The following is a 22,328-nucleotide window of genomic DNA, read 5'->3' as shown; positions in this document are numbered from 1 at the left end:
CCTCCTCCGTTCTGGACTCTTTCGACGATTGTTGCGGGGCGTTAGGTTTTAGATGTTTATCGCCGTACACGTTTGTCTCCGGGAGCATAAAATGTGATTCATACGAAAAGACTACCTGTCATCAGTAGATATCCAGTTTTGGTACAGGCGTGCAAATTCCAGCCTTCGTCGCCGATGAACAACGGTCAGCATAGGTGCGTAAGTCAGGCGTCAGTTACGAAGGCAAGTACACAGCAACGTTCGCTTAACGGGCGTTGAGAAGACACTTTTGGTAGCCCAGTTCCTCATCTGGGTGGTTAGTTGCTCAGCAGTTGCACGTCTGTTCACCCGTACACACCTTCAGAGCCCTATCATCTACGGCCTGTGGTGTTCCACGGTGCAAGGCACCAGTTTTGAATAGAGCGATTTTCTCATAAACTGTGCAGTTTCACCATGGCAGCAGGCGAAAAGTTTAAAAGACGTAGACGTTAACGAAATGATTCCACTCGTGTTCCAAAAGCCAGTGATCATGCCCTTTTGGATGTCAGATAGATTGGTCCGATCCCGCATTACGACAAGGACTGCACAGGTTACCCGCGTTCCTTCCGACACTTTTTATATATCCTCTTGCCGTCTGTGACTGGTTATTGCACGTTAACGTCGAACATAGGCATCTGTCACATTAATGTGTCTTGAATACGCGTATTATTCGTAGTCCACTTATTAATCTGCGATTATTTTTGGCCGACAAATGAAACTATAAGTGCAACAACCATGAGTAGAATATGACGCATTTCCGGTACGTATTGTCGCTATCTCTTGTTTATTTCCATGAACGTAAACACGGTTAAAGTCTTTCAGCTGTGCACAGATCAAGGGGAGAGTAATTCTATTCCATAGTAAAATAATTCCCCATCTCCTTAGGTACGTAAAACTAAAACTGGCACTTTCTGCCAATACACTCATCCACCACATTGCCGGCAGTCGTGTCCACGTAATACGCGTTCCACTATGCGACTGCATTTGAATGAGTGTGCGTTGAATCTCTGGAAGCGTCCTGTTTAAATCTATGAGCCCGGAAACTGCTTCGTTTTCATTTCCTGCGAAGCCATCCTTCTCACCAGGGTGCCACTGAATAGCAGGAAAAGAATCGTAGTAAGGCTGGCGCCTATTAGTATAACGTCCGTAGATGCACGAAACAGTGATATCCTTTCACTCCGCTTTGCCTCTAACGATAAATCCAACCCATGCTGGTCTCGCAGTCAGAAGAGTTACACTACGCGGAATAAAAATGCACACCAAACACAGACTAGCGGTTCACACGTGGTATGTCTGTACTGCTCTCCCCTGGCTGGCAAAAGTGTGCGTAGTCAACTCTATCGCGTTACTGCTAAATATGCATTCAGGTCTGTTTCGTGATTCAGTGCTGTCAACGCTGGTACGATAAAAGACGCTAGCGAAATGATTGGAGTACAATCTACTGGTGCTCAGTGCAAGACTTGAGAGTGTGCACTGACCCCCATTTTCTTTCATGTTCTATGTCATGGTCTATTATCTAGGCTTTAAACTGATTCATATAGTTCGACAAAATGCATGGGCACTAACTTCGTCCAGGGAGCAATGTGGATACTGTTACATTGCCGGAAGATGGAAAGTAACCTTGTACTGATTACTCCACAGACTGACATGCTCTAACGATGTCATAGACTCGTACATGCCCATGGAAGCGGGTGACGTGAGCTAGTCGCATTACCCGGGGCTGTGCATGAATGTTTGACCAACACCGCAGCTCAGAATTTGGCCACAACCACAGATGTTTTGCTTAAGGCGACGTAACATCTATTGATCATTTATTCTGTGTCTGTCCGATGTCATCTACACTATGGTGGCTTAATTCCCGTAAACCGAAAAGGTTACCTAGCCTCGGTACGTTCCTCCAGACATCCTCTGCAATACCTCGAATTTCATTGGCAGCATTTGGAAACACTGGGAAACTTAATAGTGAGGACTAAAGTAATAATATGGCGAGCAGAAGATTAACATCGCAAATTCACCTTCCTGATTTAGTTTCCCCATGGTTCCCCTACATCTGTAGTGTAGGACGACACTTACCTGGAAGTCTACAAAATTCTGCTTAAGCTCCTTAATTTTAATAATTTTAGACATAGTAATAATGCGATCATGTCGATCTACAATCAAAATTAATTTAGAACCAGTCAGAATCACTTTTCATATTTATTTTCGTTGACCCGTTTCTGTTCAGACATCTGAAGACCAACTGAATGTCTATAATGAGGTGGAGCCGTTATTAGCACCGAATTTTACAAATTCATTTTTCATGGCTGATCAGTGCTTTGTATGAGGTTCTGCTTCCTCAGTACTGAAAACTCTGGCGCCTCAATTTGACGTTCAGTTGGTCTAAAAATGAGTTAACTGAAACAGCTCTCCAAAACTGAATGAAAAATTTACTCGGAATGTTTCGAGATTATTTCATTCTTTTCAACTTTATCCAGACGAGGCAATGGCATTGCATGAATTCGTATATCCTGAGACGATCGTGTAGAGTGGGATTTTGCTGTATCCAAGTTTCTATAAGCACATAACTGTGTTTGAAGAAAGTTATTTATTTTACTACTTGAATGTAGCCGTTAGTTTACCTAACCACCTCCTCTGTCTCCTCAAGACGAGACAGACGTGCTGCACGTTTTAAGATTTACCTCTGATTTTGTGTCAAATATTTAACCAGGATTTAATACATTATCGTGAAAAATGCTTCATATCGACAAATTTTTATTGACAGCCACCCAAGCAGTCTTCACTTGCAGTTTTAGCATGTTCTGCAGTAATGAGTTACCAATAACTTTCAAAGTTTCTTTTTGAGTATGAACAATAGTGTGAGGGATGCGCTGAATATACTCAGACTGCTTCTTAAAAATTTCTGTCTCATTTTTTGTCATAATATGACTTTATTGGTGTTAATAATCCACGTTTAGTGACGTTAGAAGTCCCGCGTCCATTGATCTACTCGATTTTATGTCACGACTAAGTCGAACATCTTAGGGGAATTCTATACCTGGCGTATCAGTATCTCTTAGCAATAAAACTACGTGAAATTCAGCAATGCCTCACTTTTACACTCTATCATTCACATTTAGGTTTTCCGTGGTTTCCCAAAACAATATGAATAATGCTCCCTAGGGGAGTACACCCTTAAGAAGAATCGAAGTCGTCCAGGTTGAGGGTTCGAAGGGCGTTTGGCATCCTACCTGGTATAAACAGATTTTGCTGTGTTTTTCAAATAAGATATAAAGAAATCGTACGGAACAAAAGGCATCGATTCTGATTAAGAACAAGGACTCTGATTAGTGAAACACGAAATGTATAACAGAGGTTAACAGGAAAAAATGAGAATATAATTAAAGAAATGAAAGTACCAAACTGCAAAAGAAAAAGGAAGGATTTGGACAAGAAGTAATTCAAAGCTATATTTTGTTTTGAATTGGAGTGGAATAAACCGAAACAGCAAAATGAGGAACAGCACTTCTTATAAAAATAAAACGGAAACAAGGAATAAGTAATTGGGAGAAAGTGATTAAAAGATAATCAGTGTGACTAGAAAACTCATATATTAAAAGTGGAATTAACAGATGTGCATGGCCCTAACGAAGGTGCGCATAACGTGAGAAAGAAAGATTTCTTCGATGACTTACAAGAAGTGGTTAACAAATTTTCAGATGGACGTGAACTGTTACTAATGGGAGACTTAAAAGGAAGAATTGAAAAAAGGTTAAATTATGACGATGTAGGACCATGGGGAGAGTGATACGCCTCGATACACCTTAATTAGGAAAACTGGAAACTGATTATCATTCGTTATTGCACATTTGAATTACAATTTATTAAAAATACAAGATTCCACATAATTGACCAAACTAGCAAATTTAAAAGGATGGCCCCCATCGTCGAATTGAGAGTACTGCAAGGCAAAGGCTTAGGTATGATGAAATTTACCAAATATTCTTTAGATCAATGACCATTTGGGAGTAACATTAAATAAACCTAATAGGTTTTAAATAAAATAAAAACAACATTCAAAAGCTTTTAGCAGTGCGTGAAATAATGCACACAAACGCACTGTAACAACAAACTGAATCCTCACTGAGGATATCCAGTGACATTTACATCAATCAATGACTGTTTTAAGAAGAGGCGCGTACAAAAACTATAACAAGAAATTTGAAGACAAAACTTTTACAAAGTGGTGTGAATAATCTACCACGTCTCCAAGCGGTTCGCACCGGGCGGTAGAGCCCGTTACACTTCACAAGAACGCGGTCAAGCAGCCGAAATTTCTAAAGTATATGCAAGCCTATTATCACAACCACAATAAAATTAACAGATGTAACATAGTGTGCCTACAAATAGCTGATTCTCACAATCTGTCGATAAGATTTAGGGATTACCTGCACCTTCCTTCAATACCACTCTGTTTTGCCATAATAGGTAGGACAAGAAAAATTTCTGGCACCAGTTGATACATCATCAGAGAGCTACAATAAAACGGTTTTGCTGTATTGGCAAGAAATGTATTGCAAAATCCAACTACCGGTCTTAAAAAATCCCATTAAAAGGTTAGTGAGCCTAAGCTGGACCAACTCGGTAAGTAGCATCCCCAAAGAACACAGCTGGAGCGCTAAAAGTCACGGCAAAACTTTGCCCTGTTCACAGCCGTAAAATTCACTGAATGTAATGTCGTACCTCCTTATCCACGTCTCTCACAAAAGGACCAACGCAATAAATAGCAGCCATGTAATTAGAAGAAAGCACTTCCACGAGAGGTTGAACCTCGTCAAAAGAAATCAAATGATTAAAATATCATGATGTTAATTAGCGTGTATCGACTTCTAGTCAACAAGCATTACCCACATTAGCGCACCTCACAAGACACACGGCTAGTATAACTTGCCGTAAATGAATTTACAGTATCTCGCCGCCGTAATGTTAAATGTGAGCAACCACGTAAAAGCTTCTCACCGGGTATGAACGGAGAGACGTAAACACGCACTTGTGGTCCCGTGGTAAGTAGAGTAGAGCTCTGGCACAGACAACGGTTTGCAGCACCAGTCCTTAAGCCTTGCTGCAGAAGCCCTTCTTCCCGCCGTACCTCCAGCTACGGCGGAACACGGCCCACGCTCTCGTCATCGAAAGCACAGCCGCCAAAACTGGACCTCCAGATTCTCCACGCGTCGCACGAGCCTTCCTAACAGGTACCACTTGCCTCCACGGAGGACTGTGTGAAAGAGAGCAGCTCCTCAGAGACACATTAGAAGCCTCAGAGAGGAACCAAAAATCAGTTATGTAATACTGTGGAGGCAGCGGGTAATTAAGGCACAAGATATAAGGGTGAAAAGGTGGATAGAGTGTGGTTCTGATCGTTTTATAGATATTTCAAAAATTGCTTTTCCAATAAAGACTAAGATAAAACAGGAGAAGAGAGTGGAGGGTCCAAAATATAAGATACATATGGTACAAGCAAAAAGTGTGAAAAGTTTGAGGCAGCATAGATTAAATGTAAGACTGTGTGCAGTAGACGCTAGTGAGCTATAGTTTCCCCGAAAGAGTCAGTTCAGAAAGCATTAGAGAAGGCTTTAGGAAGGAGAAAGGAGAGAAGGTAAGAGCTGTAAGGATGACCACGGAGTTGTTGGAGCTGGTTGAAAAAAAGAAGAAACCATATCATATATAGCTAAGCTCTTGGGAGAGAAGAGGATTGGAATAGGTATAGGTTATATAAAAAGAGGGTTAAGAAATTAACAAGAATGTGACAGAAGAGAAAGGGGAATAAGTATGTGAAGAAACAGAGCATTCCTTGGCTATAGGGGCTCGACAGACGCATGGACTATGATAAAGATCAATACAACTTATATCTATTGTGCGACGGAGAAAGCACTTTGAAAAACTTCTGATAGAAAGAAAGAAGACACTATGTCATAGAAGTCTATATCAGAATCAGTACATTAGGTAACATAAAATCTGTACTAGAGGAAGAAGTAAAAGAGATGCTGAAAAAGGCAAGAAATTGATAGCAAGTGGACCGGGATAAGTTGTGATGGAATTGTGGAAATGCGTACCCCTCAAATCGTGAGACTTTTAGGTAACAACGATACAAAAATGCCAAATGTAAACAGACGCAAAATCCCCAAGATTGGCTATCTTTTACAGAAGCTCGAAATGTACAGCGGAATTCAATGCGAGATGATTGTAACAGCTTCCACAGCAAAACTTTGTCTCGAAACCTGGCAGAAAATCCAAAGAGATTCTGATTGTATGTGAAGTATGTTAGCACCGAGACACAATCAATGCCTTCTCTGCGCGATATCAATGGAGATACTATCGAAGACAGTGCTGCCAATGCAGAGTTACTAAACACAGATTTCCGAAATGCCTTCACAAAAGAAGATGAAGTAAGTATTCCAGAACTGGACTCAAGAACGGCTGCCAACATGAGTAACGTAGAAGTAAATATCCTCGGAGTAGTGATGATAATAAAATCGCTTAATAAAAGCAAGTCTTCTGGTCCAGACTATATACCACTTAGGTTCCTTTGAGAGTATACTTAACAGTCATATACAACCGCTCGCTCGACGAAAGATCCGTACCCAAAAACCGGAAAGTTGCACAGATCACACCAATATTCAAGAAAGGTTGTTGTTGTTGTGGTCCTCAGTCCTGAGACTGGCTTGATGCAGCTCTCCATGCTACTCTATCCTGTGCAAGCTTTTTCATCTCCCAATACCTACTGCAACCTACATCCTTCTGAATCTGCTTAGTGTATTCATCTCTTGGTCTCCCCCTACGATTTTTACCCTCCACGCTGCCCTCCAATACTAAATTGGTGATCCCTTGATGCCTCAGAACATGTCCTACCAACCGATCCCTTCTTCTGGTCAAGTTGTGCCACAAACTTCTCTTCTCCCCAATCCTATTCAATACTTCCTCATTAGTTATGTGATCTACCCATCTAATCTTCAGCATTCTTCTGTAGCACCACATTTCGAAAGCTTCTATTCTCTTCTTGTCCAAACTATTTATCGTCCATGTTTCACTTCCATACATGGCTACACTCCATACGAATACTTTCAGAAATGACTTCCTGACACTTAAATCAATACTGGATGTTAACAAATTTCTCTTCTTCAGAAACGCTTTCCTTGCCATTGCCAGCCTACATTTTATATCCTCTCTACTTCGACCATCATCAGTTATTTTGCTCCCCAAATAGCAAAACTCCTTTACTACTTTAAGTGCCTCATTTCCTAATCTAATTCCCTCAGCATCACCCGACTTAATTAGACTACATTCCATTATCCTTGTTTTGCTTTTGTTGATGTTCATCTTATATCCTCCTTTCAAGACACTGTCCATTCCATTCAACTGCTCTTCCAAGTCCTTTGCTGTCTCTGACAGAATTACAATGTCATCGGCGAACCTCAAAGTTTTTATTTCTTCTCCATGAATTTTAATACCTACTCCGAATTTTTCTTTTGTTTCCTTTACTGCTTGCTCAATATACAGATTGAACAACATCGGGGACAGGCTACAACCCTGTCTTACTCCCTTCCCAACCACTGCTTCCCTTTCATGTCCCTCGACTCTTATAACAGCCATCTGGTTTCTGTACAAATTGTAAATAGCCTTTCGCTCCCTGTATTTTACCCCTGCCACCTTTAGAATTTGAAAGAGAGTATTCCAGTCAACACTGTCAAAAGCTTTCTCTAAGTCTACAAATGCTAGAAACGTAGGTTTGCCTTTCCTTAATCTTTCTTCTAAGATAAGTCGTAAGGTCAGTATTGCCTCACGTGTTCCAGTGTTTCTACGGAATCCAAACTGATCTTCCCCGAGGTTGGCTTCTACTTGTTTTTCCATTCGTCTGTAAAGAATTCGTGTTAGTATTTTGCAGCTGTGACTTATTAAGCTGATAGTTCGGTAATTTTCACATCTGTCAACACCTGCTTTCTTTGGGATTGGAATTATTATATTCTTCTTGAAGTCTGAGGGTATTTCGCCTGTTTCATACATCTTGCTCACCAGATGGTAGAGTTTTGTCAGGACTGGCTCTCCCACGGCCGTCAGTAGTTCCAATGGAATATTGTCTACTCCGGGGGCCTTGTTTCGACTCAGGTCTTTCAGTGCTCTATCAAACTCTTCACGCAGTATCGTATCTCCAATTTCATCTTCATCTACATCCTTTTCCATTTCCATAATATTGTCCTCAAGTACATCGCCCTTGTATAGACCCTCTATATACTCCTTCCACCTTTCTGCTTTCCCTTCTTTGCTTAGAACTGGGTTTCCATCTGAACTCTTGATATTCATACAAGTCATTCTCTTATCTCCAAAGGTCTCTTTAATTTTCCTGTAGGCGGTATCTATCTTACCCCTAGTGAGATGGGCCTCTACATCCTTACATTTGTCCTCTAGCCATTCCTGCTTAGCCATTTTGCACTTCCTGTCGATCTCATTTTTGAGACGTTTGTATTCCTTTTTGCCTGTTTCACTTACTGCATTTTTATATTTTCTCCTTTCATCAATTAAATTCAATATTTCTTCTGTTACCCAAGGATTTCTACTAGCCCTCGTCTTTTTACCTACTTGATCCTCTGCTGCCTTCACTACTTCATCCCTCAAAGCTACCCATTCTTCTTCTACTGTATTTATTTCCCCCATTCCTGTCAATTGCTCCCTTATGCTCTCCCTGAATCTCTGTACAACCTCTGGTTCTTTTAGTTTATCCAGGTCCCATCTCCTTAAATTCCCACCTTTTTGCAGTTTCTTCAGTTTTAATCTACAGGTCATAACCAATAGATTGTGGTCAGAGTCCACATCTGCCCCTGGAAATGTCTTACAATTTAAAACCTGGTTCCTAAATCTCTGTCTTACCATTATATAATCTATCTGATACCTTTTAGTATCTCCAGGGTTCTTCCATGTATACAACCTTCTTTCATGATTCTTAAACCAAGTGTTAGTTATGATTATGTTGTACTCTGTGCAAAATTCTACCGGGCGGCTTCCTCTTTCATTTCTGTCCCCCAATCCATATTCACCTACTATGTTTCCTTCTCTCCCTTTTCCTACACTCGAATTCCAGTCACCCATGACTATTAAATTTTCGTCTCCCTTCACAATCTGAATAATTTCTTTTATTTCATCATACATTTCTTCAATTTCTTCGTCATCTGCAGAGCTAGTTGGCATATAAACTTGTACTACTGTAGTAGGCGTGGGCTTCGTATCTATCTTGGCCACAATAATGCGTTCACTATGCTGTTTGTAGTAGCTTACCCGCATTCCTATTTTCCTATTCATTATTAAACCTACTCCTGCATTACCCCTATTTGATTTTGTGTTTATAACCCTGTAGTCACCTGACCAGAAGTCTTGTTCCTCCTGCCACCGAACTTCACTAATTCCCACTATATCTAACTTCAACCTATCCATTTCCCTTTTTAAATTTTCTAACCTACCTGCCCGATTAAGGGATCTGACATTCCACGCTCCGATCCGTAGAATGCCAGTTTTCTTTCTCCTGATAACGACATCCTCCTGAGTAGTCCCCGCCCGGAGATCCGAATGGGGGACTATTTTACCTCCGGAATATTTTACCCAAGAGGACGCCATCATCATGTAATCATACAGTAAAGCTGCATGCCCTCGGGAAAAATTACGGCTGTAGTTTCCCCTTGCTTTCAGCCGTTCGCAGTACCAGCACAGCAAGGCCGTTTTGGTTATTGTTACAAGGCCAGATCAGTCAATCATCCAGACTGTTGCCCTTGCAACTACTGAAAAGGCTGCTGCCCCTCTTCAGGAACCACACGTTTGTCTGGCCTCTCAACAGATACCCCTCCGTTGTGGTTGCACCTACGGTACGGCTATCTGTATCGCTGAGGCACACAAGCCTCCCCACCAACGGCAAGGTCCATGGTTCATGGGGGGGTCAAGAAAGGTAGTAGGAGTAATCAACTAAATTATAGGCCCATATCAATAACGTCGATATGCAACAGGATTTTGGAACATACACTCCTGGAAATGGAAAAAAGAACACATTGACACCGGTGTGTCAGACCCACCATACTTGCTCCGGACACTGCGAGAGGGCTGTACAAGCAATGATCACACGCACGGCACAGCGGACACACCAGGAACCGCGGTGTTGGCCGTCGAATGGCGCTAGCTGCGCAGCATTTGTGCACCGCCGCCGTCAGTGTCAGCCAGTTTGCCGTGGCATACGGAGCTCCATCGCAGTCTTTAACACTGGTAGCATGCCGCGACAGCGTGGACGTGAACCGTATGTGCAGTTGACGGACTTTGAGCGAGGGCGTATAGTGGGAATGCGGGAGGCCGGGTGGACGTACCGCCGAATTGCTCAACACGTGGGGCGTGAGGTCTCCAAAGTACATCGATGTTGTCGCCAGTGGTCGGCGGAAGGTGCACGTGCCCGTCGACCTGGGACCGGACCGCAGCGACGCACGGATGCACGCCAAGACCGTAGGATCCTACGCAGCGCCGTAGGGGACCGCACCGCCACTTCCCAGCAAATTAGGGACACTGTTGCTCCTTGGGTATCGGCGAGGACCATTCGCAACCGTCTTCATGAAGCTGGGCTACGGTCCCGCACACCGTTAGGCCTTCTTCCGCTCACGCCCCAACATCGTGCAGCCCGCCTCCAGTGGTGTCGCGACAGGCGTGAATGGAGGGACGAATGGAGACGTGTCGTCTTCAGCGATGAGAGTCGCTTCTGCCTTGGTGCCAATGATGGTCGTATGCGTGTTTGGCGCCGTGCAGGTGAGCGCCACAATCAGGACTGCATACGACCGAGGCACACAGGGCCAACACCCGGCATCATGGTGTGGGGAGCGATCTCCTACACTGGCCGTACACCACTGGTGATCGTCGAGGGGACACTGAATAGTGCACGGTACATCCAAACCGTCATCGAACCCATCGTTCTACCATTCCTAGACCGGCAAGGGAACTTGCTGTTCCAACAGGACAATGCACGTCCGCATGTATCCCGTGCCACCCAACGTGCTCTAGAAGGTGTAAGTCAACTACCCTGGCCAGCAAGATCTCCGGATCTGTCCCCCATTGAGCATGTTTGGGACTGGATGAAGCGTCGTCTCACGCGGTCTGCACGTCCAGCACGAACGCTGGTCCAACTGAGGCGCCAGGTGGAAATGGCATGGCAAGCCGTTCCACAGGACTACATCCAGCATCTCTACGATCGTCTCCATGGGAGAATAGCAGCCTGCATTGCTGCGAAAGGTGGATATACACTGTACTAGTGCCGACATTGTGCATGCTCTGTTGCCTGTGTCTATGTGCCTGTGGTTCTGTCAGTGTGATCATGTGATGTATCTGACCCCAGGAATGTGTCACTAAAGTTTCCCCTTCCTGGGACAATGAATTCACGGTGTTCTTATTTCAATTTCCAGGAGTGTATATTGCATTCGAACATTATGAATTACCTCGAAGAAAACAGTATATTGACACACAGTCAACACGGATTTAGAAAACATCGTTCTTGCGAACCACAACTAGCTCTTTATTCGCATGAAGTGTTGAGTCCTATTGACACTGAATTTCAGATAGATTCCGCACTTCTGGCTTTACGGAAGGCTTTTGCCACTGTACCAAATAAGCGGTTTGTAGTGAATTTGCGTGGTTATGGAATATCGTCTCAGTTGTGTGACTGGATTCGTAACTTGCTATCAGAGAGGTCACAGTTCATAGTAATTGACGGAAAGTCATCGAGTAAAACCGAAGTTATTTCTGGAGTTCCCCAAAGTAGTGTTGTAGGCCCTATGCTGTTCCTTATCTATATAAACGATTTGGGAGACAATCTGAGCAGCCGCCTTAGGTTGTTTGCAGATGACGCTGTCGTTTATCGACTAATAAAGTCATCAGACGATCAAAACAAACTGCAAAACGATTTAGAAAAGATATCTGAACGGTGCGAAAATTGGCAGTTGAACTTAAATAACGAAAAGTGTAAGGGCATCCACATGAGTGCTAAAAGGAATCCGTTAAACTTCGCTTACACGATAAATCAGTCTAATCTAAAGGCCATAATTTCACCTAAATATCTAGGAGTTACTATTACGGACAACTTAAATTGGAAGGAACACATAGAAAGTGTTATGGGGAAGGCTAACCGAAGACTACGTTTTATTGGCAGGAAACTTAGAAACTGTAACAGATCTACTAAGGAGACTGCTTACACTGCTCTTGTCCGTCCTCTTTTAGAATACTGCTGCACGGTGTGGGATACTTACGTGATAGGACTGACCGAGTACATAGTAAAAGTTCAAAGAAAGGCAGCAGGTATTGTATTATAGCGAAATATAGGAGAGTGTGTCACAGAAATGACACAGGCTTTTGGCTGGACATCATTAAAAGAAAGGCGTTTTTCGTTGCGACGGAATCTACTCACGAAATTCCAGTCACCAACTTTCTCCTCCGAATGCGAAAATATTTTTTTGACACCGACCTACATAGGGAGAAACGATCACCACTATAAAATAAGGGAAATGAGAGCTCGTACAGAAAGATATAAGTGTTCGTTCTTTCCGCGCGCTATACGCGATTGTAATGATAGAGAATTGTGAAGGTGGTTCGATGAAACCTCTGCCAGGCACTTAAATCTGATTCGCAGAGTACCCATGTAGATGTAGATCTAGATGTAGATGTAAATGTAAATTATTCAGTCTGATTGGGGAAGGAGAGGAAATACCAAGACAGTGATGTGTATAAGACATACACGCTAATTATAAAGAAAGAAACAAGAAGCACACAAATAATTATAGGAGAATTAGCATTATTGCACCTATCTGCAGACTTTTTAGCGCTACAATGAAAAACAGATTATAGAATGAGATTGAGGGAAAGATGATACAGAACTGACAGGATCTATAGTTGACCGGTGTTTTATGGGTCAAATTTCTAGCCTTAGCCACATGATGGAGAAGGTGTATTTTGATCTTGTTACCAAAACGCACTATGGGAAGTCATGGAGTATGTATCTGTAGAAGCACAAGAAATTCATCTAATTCGGAGGATATACCGCCAATCGTACGCAGTAGTTAAAGTAGGAAGAAAGCTGAGTGAGACATTAGACAGGACAGCAGTATATCGCAGACCCTTTGTAAAATATATATGCATATACATCCAAACGGTGGAATCAGTAATGTAGAGGTACGGGAATTCCTTTCCGACATAGTAGTATCTGCTAATTAATATTTGCCGTTGAACAGTACTGATAGCACAAAGAAGAGAGGATATCAAATTTATCATGATGAACTTAATGGAAGCACTTGAACGAGGCGGGCTAAGACTAAACATGAACAAAACTAAATTCCTAGGAGTGGATCGTGGACGGAAAATAGTACTGCCTCGAACAATTAACGCTGTAAAACGGTTGAAATACTTAATTATGAGGAGCAAGGCAGTACCAAAAGAAACAAAGAAGGTGATTATGCGGACAGTAATGATAGGAATACTAATATACGGTACAGAAGGGTGGGCACTGGGAAGCAGCGAAGAGTAGTAGTAGTAGTACAAGGGTTTGGTGGGCGCACGACAGCAAGGTCTTCAGCGCCCGTTCAGTATCACAGTGAGACGGGTGTCAAGAAAAAAAACTCAGAACATTTACATAAAACGGAACATAAAACACGGGGAACAATCACTGAAAAATATGAGCTCACCCACACCGAAGCGTGGGATGAAGCAGGGCGTCAGCAGTAAAACATGGACAACACAGGAAGAAAATGATAGAGGGAGCTAAAACAATGCAGCAGATGGAAGTGGCTGGCTGACCGCAAGGAAAAAGGGGAGGAGTCAGCCACTCTGCAATACACTAAAACCTCCAGCCTAAAAGTTTAGGCCAGAGTCCAGACACATCACAAAACTTAAAAACCCTAGACACACACGTCTCATCGTTAGCTAAAACACAAGGCAGATCCCCATCAACTTGTGCTTCTGCCCTTGCATCAAGGTATAAAATGCAGTCTGTTAAAATGTGCCGGACAGAGATTGGCACACCACAAGCATCACAAAACGGGGATCCTTCCGCCGTAACAAATAGCTATGCGTCTGAGGACAGTGCCCGATCCGAAGACGTGTGAGGGCCACCTCTTCCCGCCTGAGCAGCCGGCAGGAGGAACGCCACGGCCGAGTGGTTGACTTTACCGACCGCAGTTTATTGGCCGTCACCGCCAGCCATTCGTCCTCCCACATCTCCATGCACTTCCTGTGGAATGCAGCGATGACTGACTGCAAGGGGATAGTACACTGGACCACATCCTGCTCTCTGCAGGCCTCCTTGGCAGCCCGATCGGCCTGTTCATTGCCCCATATGCCGACATGACCAGGCACCCAGCAGAAGGATACTTCACCCCGCCGTTGGAGCAAGTACAGTTGGTCATGTATCAGCTGGACCATCTCCTCAGTCGGGTAGAGGTTCTGCAGTGATTGTAAGGCACTAAGAGAATCGGAGCAGAGAAGAAATCGATCGCCCCAAACACGATGCATCTGCTCCAGTGCCTTCAGGATCGCGTGGAGCTCCGCTGCGAAAACGGTATATTCAGCAGGGAGGCGAATCCGGGTAACGTGATTAGGGAACACCACAGAACAGCCAAGGAAATTCTCCTGTTTGGAGCCATCAGTATAAACAACAGTGAAACCGTGATGCACATCTAAAATGTTAAAAAACAGAGATTGGAACGTAAAATCTGGTGTGCCATCTTTCTGAAAATTAGTCAAATCTAAAATAAGTTTGGGTCTCCGGAGGAGCCAAGGTGGAGATCTGCTCCAACCGCGACGTAAAACACGAAGACCAGCCATAGACATCGCACCGAGGCAATCCTGTGCTGCGTCGGACGTTGCCGGTTATGAAACAAACGTGCCAGAGGAGGCTGAGCAACGGTATGGTATGCAGGGGTGTATGGTGTGGACAAAGTTTTATACACCTGGCGCACTGTAAGTAGCCGTCACCGCATATGAAGTGGCGGTTCACCAGCCTCTGCACTGAGGCTTGGTATGGGGCTAGTTCGGAATGCCCCAGTAGCCAGCCGAAGCCCTTCATGGTGGACAACGTCCAAAATCTTTAAGTAAGAAGGCCTCGCAGACCCATACACCGTGCACCCATAATCGAGCCGAGATCGCACAAACGCCCTGTAAAACTGGAGCAGACAAGTCCTGTCAGCTCCCCACGTACTGTGGTTAAGACATTTTAAAATACTTAAAGCCTGAAGCGACCGCCGTTTCAGGTCTTTAAGATGAGGTAACCACGTGAGCCTCGAGTCAAAAATGAGCCCCAGAAATCTCACCGTGTCTTTAAAAGTAAGAATAATGTCCCTCAACCGCAACTCAGGAAAGGTTAAAATCGAACGAGAACGGTTAAAAAGAACACAGACAGACTTCTCGGTGGAAAACTGAAAACCACTCTTCTGCGCCCAGTCATCCAAACGCCTAATCGTAAGTTGCAACTGACGAGTTGTCGTTGCAAGGCTTGAAGAAGAGCAGAACAAAGAGAAATCATCCACAAACAAAGAACACTGGACAGGACTTTTCACTATGGACGTAATGCTATTAATAGCGATGGCAAAGAGAGTCACACTTAAAACGCTACCCTGAGGGACACCATTCTCCTGCTCAAAGCGATCAGACAGGACGTCACCAATTCGGTATCTCAAATATCGTGGCGAGAGGAAAGACTGAATAAAAAGAGGAAGACAACCACGGAAACCCCATTCGTGAAGCTGCTCCAGGATGAGACGCCTCCAAGTGGTATCGTAGGCCTTCTCGATGTCGAAAAATACACCTAGAAGGTGATGACGGCGTAGGAAAGCTTGTTGTATAGCCGCCTCCAGGAGGGCAAGGTTATCGAAGGTGGAACGAAACCTCCTGAATCCACACTGAAAGCGACTAAGGAGTTGCCGGGAATCTAATATCCAGACAAGACGGCGGTTGACCATCCGCTCCAGGGTCTTCCCTATGCAACTAGTGAGGGCAATACTACGGTAGCTACTTGGGCTCGTGCGGTCTTTCCCAGGTTTTAAAAAAGGGATTAAAACTGCCTCACGCCACGCGTCAGGAAAATGACCCGACGCCCAAATGGCATTAAAAAGTGCGAGGAGGAGTTCTCTGTTGCGCATTGTGAGGTGCCATAGCATACTGTAATGGATCCTGTCGGGACCAGGGGATGTGTCACGAGCTCCAGACAAAGCAGAATCCAGCTCCCACATAGAAAATGGGCAGTTGTAAACTTCATGAGAGGTGGACTGGAAATTCAGACTACATCTCTCAGCAACCGCTCTATGGCGCTGGAAACCTGGATCCTGACTGGTTGTTGCAGTAACTGTGGCAAAATACGCTGCCATAGTCTGGGCAATGTCTCGCCGATCCGTGTGGAGAGTGCCGTTAGTCATTACAGCAGCTATGGGACACCTCCCTCCTCTGCCAGAAATTCTCCTAATGGTCTCCCACACAATGGAACTTTTGGTGGAACGATTAATGGTGTTCAGGAACGTTTGCCACGACCTCTTCTTGCTCTCACGAATAATGCGGCGACATCTTGCCCTCGTCACCCGAAAGGCTGCAAGATTCTCAGCAGTCGGCCGACACTTGAACCGACGCAGAGCCGCACGCCTGGTCCTGATTGCAGAGCGGCATTCGACACTCCACCAAGGCACAGGTGGCCTCTTCCGGTGGCGTGTGGACTGTGGAATGGATGCTGCAGCGGCGTGGTGAACCGTTTTGGTAATATGATCCACCCACACCTCAACATTCACACAGTGTTCGAATTGGGCCAACTGGCTATAAAGTGTCCAGTCAGCTCCACTGAGCACCCATCGTGGTGGTGTCCTTTCGGGCCCCACGCCATCTGGCAGGTGAATCCAGACTGGGAAATGATCACTGCCGTGCAAGTCAGCAACCACTTCCCAGTGAGCACTGGCAGCAAGAGCTGGAGAGCAAAGCGAGAGATCAGTGGCAGAGAACGACCCAGTCGTCGTGCAGAAATGAGTACCCTGTCCTCCATTGAGCAAGTAGGCTCAGGATGACAGGAGAAGCATCTCAATTGCTCTACCCCTAGGGCAGGTAAATGCAGAGCCGCAAAGCACACTGTGGGCATTAAAATCACCACAAATAATGAATGGCTGGGGGAGCTGTGTAGGAAGGTCGGTGAGGGCCGCTTCATCAAGAGCAACATGTGGGGGCAAGTAAAGTGAACATACAGTCAATGGATGACGCACGTGCACGGACACAGCGACGGCCTGTAAAGTCGTCGTAAGTGAGAGAGGCGAGGAGTGGTAGTCCGTCCTGACGAAAATACCGCCGCCGCCTCTAGCTCTCTCTCCACGCAGGTCGTCCTTTTTGTGGAGCGTATAGCCTCGTATCTCAAGGGAGTATGATGGATGGAAATAAGTCTCCTGGAGACATAGACACAGTGGTCTATCCTGAGATAGGAGACGAAGTTCTTCCACATGCGTCCTGAACCCTTGCAAGTTCCACTGAAGTATGGGAGCCATCTATGATGGGGGTAGCACCTTCATCCTGTCTCTCCGACGAGGCGGGGAGACCGCAGCCGGTGGAGGAGCAGGCGTGGGGCGAGATGGTTGCCCCATACATACATCGTATACCATCAACTCTGGGGAAGAGTCAGAGGAAGCCTCACGTAAAACAACATCCGCATGGTCAGATGGTTTACCACGGGATTTGACCCGCTGTTGCTGCTGTACAGGAGCTTTCAGTGGTTTGGTGGGCTTTGGGGGAGCGGATGTGGGAGTGGTAATTGGCGCACTGGGCTTGGGAACAGCCGCACCTGTTGGAGGCGCCAGGGGCTGGTCCAAGTTCGCCACTGTACCTTTGTCTGCCAGGCGAGTAGGGGCTACTGGCTCTGAAACACTGGCTGCGTTGCAAGCGCACTGACAGCTGCAGGTGTTAGTGCCAACACTCACCACCTCAGTCTGTGTCGAGGCATCGACTTTTGGAGTAGGCTTCTGAACCAGGGATGCAAAAGATGTAACAAATGTGGGAGGTTGCATCGACCTATAGATCTTCTTGGCCTCACCATACGGGATACGCTTGGTCGTTTTTATTTCCTGGACTTTGCGTTCCTCTAAAAATATTCGGCAGTCCATACTCCACACAGTGTGGTTGCCAGAGCAATTGATACATCTAGCTGGAGACGACCAACCAACTCCTTCATGAGCAGCCTTACCACAGTTGCCACAAGTCGCTTCACCTTTACACCCGAAGGTGGTATGCCCAAAACGCTGGCATTTAAAACAGCGCATTGGAGACGGGAAATAAGGCCGCACACTAAGGTGAAGGAAGCCAGCTTTAATATGATCTGGAAGTTTCGTGCTACTGAAGGTCAGAATAAAAGAGTCGGATTTCACAAGATTGCCATCAACCCTCTTCATGATATGTTGAACATCAACGATACCTTCCGGAGACCACTCACGTTGCAGTTCGTCTTTGGGAATGTCGACTAGATCCCGGCATGTCACCACACCTTTGCTATAATTCAAGGTGCTGTGCAGCTCAGTGTCTATGGCATACTCCCCAAGGTATTTAGCAGCTTGTAGGTTAGTGGCTTGCTGGGAAGTGGAAGTTTCCACGAGCAAGGTCCCATTACGCAAACGCTTCACTGATTTTAAGGAGCCACAGATGACCTCCAGACCCTTTTGTATATAGAAGGGCGAAACCTTCTCAAAACTACCCTCCTTCCGTTTTACAATGAGAAACACATTCTGATTACCAAAATGCATTCTGTTACTAAAGACTTGACTTGTCAAAGATGTGCTGCAGTCAGGGGGACCGACTTCACGAGCCCTCTTCAGAGACTGGGTGTTGGAACCTTCCAGCGGCCCACCCTTTCCGCAGGGAGGAGGAAAAGAGGAATTCGAAGGATCCATCTCGGTTCCACGAGCAGCTAGGGAACTAGAAGTCCACCTAGACAGAGCCCCGCGTGCCTAGGTAAGCCTTATACAACTGGGGTGCGGCAGGTGCCCCAGAGGTTGCCCGCTTGCGACTGTTCCACCCCAACAGCCATGCATCTTATAGGCGCGCAGCACACCGTAAGATTGAGGGGTTTTTATAGAGGTTTACCGTCATCGCAATCCAGGCGGTCAAGCCAAGATAACCAATCCCCGCAGCACACAACATTCCACCGCCGAGCCATACGGTGGTCGCTGAAGCATGTCCGGGGGTTACGGTGACAGGAGACTGGCGGTGCTGACCAGACCCCAGCTCAGGACCCCGGGGTCGCCAAGCCCGCACTCAGCAAAAGAATGCTGAGCCCCTGGGGGCAGCAGCGAAGAAGCAGGGTACAGGAAGGAGAGATAATGAGGGCAACCAGAACAAAGCGGAGAAGAAATGAGGAACAATCATTCGCGCAAGGAACTGAGACTAACGCTCATCAAAGGTATGACCATGTACGGAAAATGGAACAAGGACAAGGGTCAAAACGAATCCTGGAATGATCGCCTAGAGGAAGCGTGGACGGCAGAGCTTAACATGGAGAGCGTGTGTAATTACGAGGGACGCTCAATAACTAATGTAACAAATTTCCTTTACCGGTTTTGTTTGAAGAAAATGCATAATTTGTTGTGGTACATCGTGGAATATTCCCACTTCAGCCCCTATAGTTTCCTGAAGAAGATAGCTACTGAAACCAGTGGCACAAATGTGCACTTCGTGCAACTGTTTCAGCGTCATGATTGGCCTCATCATATTTCTGCTGTTAGGAGTATTTACATGGGGCTTGAGAAGGCACTGATGGCGGAGGGCATGGCTCACACTGTATTTGTGTGAGATGAGTCTATAAATAGATCAAGTCTCACTAGGCATGGTCTGCACATCAATAGGAATGGGAGGTGAGGTTGGCAAAGCTTATTGGTAACAGTGTAATGGGCGGTAGTGAAATCACTCATGGGAAAATTGTTGTGGTAGTTGGTGTTAGAGCTGCACCTTTTCTAGAGTGAAGTCAGCTGACAGTTATCCGTACTTAAATGAAGTCTAATAAAGAAACCACTTTCGAAGATGGCTAGGTATATAGGTAGAGAAGGAAACTGTATGAGGTATTAGAGATACAGTTAGTTAACTGATTATAAATGTTGACTAACATTGATCGGCAGCACTTAAATAGTGAGATAATTCAGAGGCTTCCTTTAGCAGGATACAGATTAAGTGATTGTTTTTCAAGCAGTTCTTTACAAAGTAATTGGTGGCCACATACGTAAAAAACAGTATTCCATTTGAATCAATAGATGTGTAAAAGCACTGAGCTGAACAGGTATATGAATGCTGTGCAGGGTCAGTTGAATTTGGAACAATTTGCAAGAAAAAGGATGTTGGAAGATCTCCTAAATTCATATGATCTAATGAAGACTGTTTTTCCGAACGAGGATGCAGGGGAATGGTAGCATAACCATAGACAATATTGTTATTCATTCTTCGTTGCTAGATGGGCATTCTGTTAGTACAAGGGTGAATGGGCTTCCAGACCATGATTCACAAATTTTAGCACTAAAAGATTTTTGTACTGAAACAAATACTATACATAATTAAAACCTAGCTAGAAAAGCTTTTCCAGCACCAATAGAGAGTTTTTTAAAACTCGCTGAGGGACAAGAGTAGCACGATGCTTATAGTACTGAAAACATAGGTGACAAATATAATTCTTTCCTTTACACATTTATCATACCGTTTTAAAGCTGCTTCCCATTAAAACGTTCAAAACAGGGTGCCAGGCAGCCTTGGTGGCTGACTAGTGGGATAAGGATATCATGTAGAACAAAGTGGGAATTATATCAAAATCTTAGAAGTAGTCACAGTCGATCTACAGTGGCCCATTGCACCAGTACTCTACAGTGCGTAAAATTTTTGTTAGGATGGCAAATAATATGTGGTAGGCAAATAGAATAGCTAATTTCCAGGATAAAATGAAAATAGTATGGTCAGTCGTGAAGGAAGTATCTGGTCCGCATCACATATAAAGACGATACACTGTGAATACGTTTCTGTTACTGATAAGTCAAATTTATGTACAATAGCTAACATTCATTTTGTGAACATAGCTGGTGAAATAAACAAAAATTTAGGTTCTACAGGGAATCAAACATCTGGCTTGGTGAAAGGCTTTCTGAGACTAATATGTGAAATATTCATCCGTGATATTGACAAGGGAGAGATTGAGTCAGTAAGTAAATCACTAGAGACTAAGAGCTTTCATGGATATAATGGAGTACCTAGCAGAATACTGAAGTACTATGCTGCACGTGTTAGCCGTGTACTTAGCCATATTTGTAACTTTTCCCTTGGAAATGGTCAGTTTCCTGAATGATTAAGTACTCAATAACAAAGCCGCTTTATAAAAATGGGAATGGGATAAAGTAGACAATTTTATATCTGTTTCTATGCCATCAGTGTTTACTAAAGTTATTGAAAAGGCTGTGTATGTAAGGATAATTGATAGTTTCATTTCAGATAATTTGCTGTCAAATGTACAGTTTGGTTTTTAAGTGGGTTAACAACCGAGAATGCTATATTTTCGTTTGTCAGTGAGTTACAGGCTGGATTAAGCAAAAGATATCGAACACTGGGCATGTTTTATTTAACGAACACGTTTGACTGTGTTGGCCACAAAACATTCTCCAGACGTTGAACCATTATGGAATACGAGAAGGAGCTAACAACTGGTTCATCTCTCACTTTAAGAACGAACGGCAAAAGGCAATCCTCCACAGTACTGAACATGGCTGTTATGTGAGGTTCGAGTGGAGCACAGTCAAGTGGTAGGTGCCGCAGGGATCAGTCCTGGTGCCACTCCTGCTCCTTATTTATATACATGGTATGCCTTCTTTTATTACAGGTGATCCTAAAATATTTCTGTTTTCTGACGACTATTTCAAATAGTGCAGTTCAAAACGTAAGTTCATGGCTTGTAGAAGATAAATTAACGCTAAATAACCCCTTTCTGTGTCCTCGGTGGCTCAGTCGGATTGAGAGTGTGCCATGTAAGGCTGGAGGCTCCGGTTCGAGTGACGGTCGAGGCTCACATTTTTCAACTGTCAATTATCAACGCCTGTAAGCAGCTAAAGATCTCGATTTTATTATCATTTCATTCTGGTAGAGCTGAAAGATCACCAATGGTATCTGTTTCATATAACTTGTAGCCTTTTTAGACCTAATAAACATTTTATATGGTCTGTTTTTAGTTCTTTATTGTTTTTTCATGTACTGACACATTCTAGAAGCATGTGTGCAACGAGGTGTTTGATGTGATC

This window comes from Schistocerca piceifrons, chromosome 3, assembly GCF_021461385.2.
Source record: "Schistocerca piceifrons isolate TAMUIC-IGC-003096 chromosome 3, iqSchPice1.1, whole genome shotgun sequence".
Lineage (NCBI taxonomy): Eukaryota > Metazoa > Arthropoda > Insecta > Orthoptera > Acrididae > Schistocerca > Schistocerca piceifrons.
The sequence above is the reverse complement of the archived record's forward strand: the minus strand, read 5'-3'. Positions refer to the sequence as shown.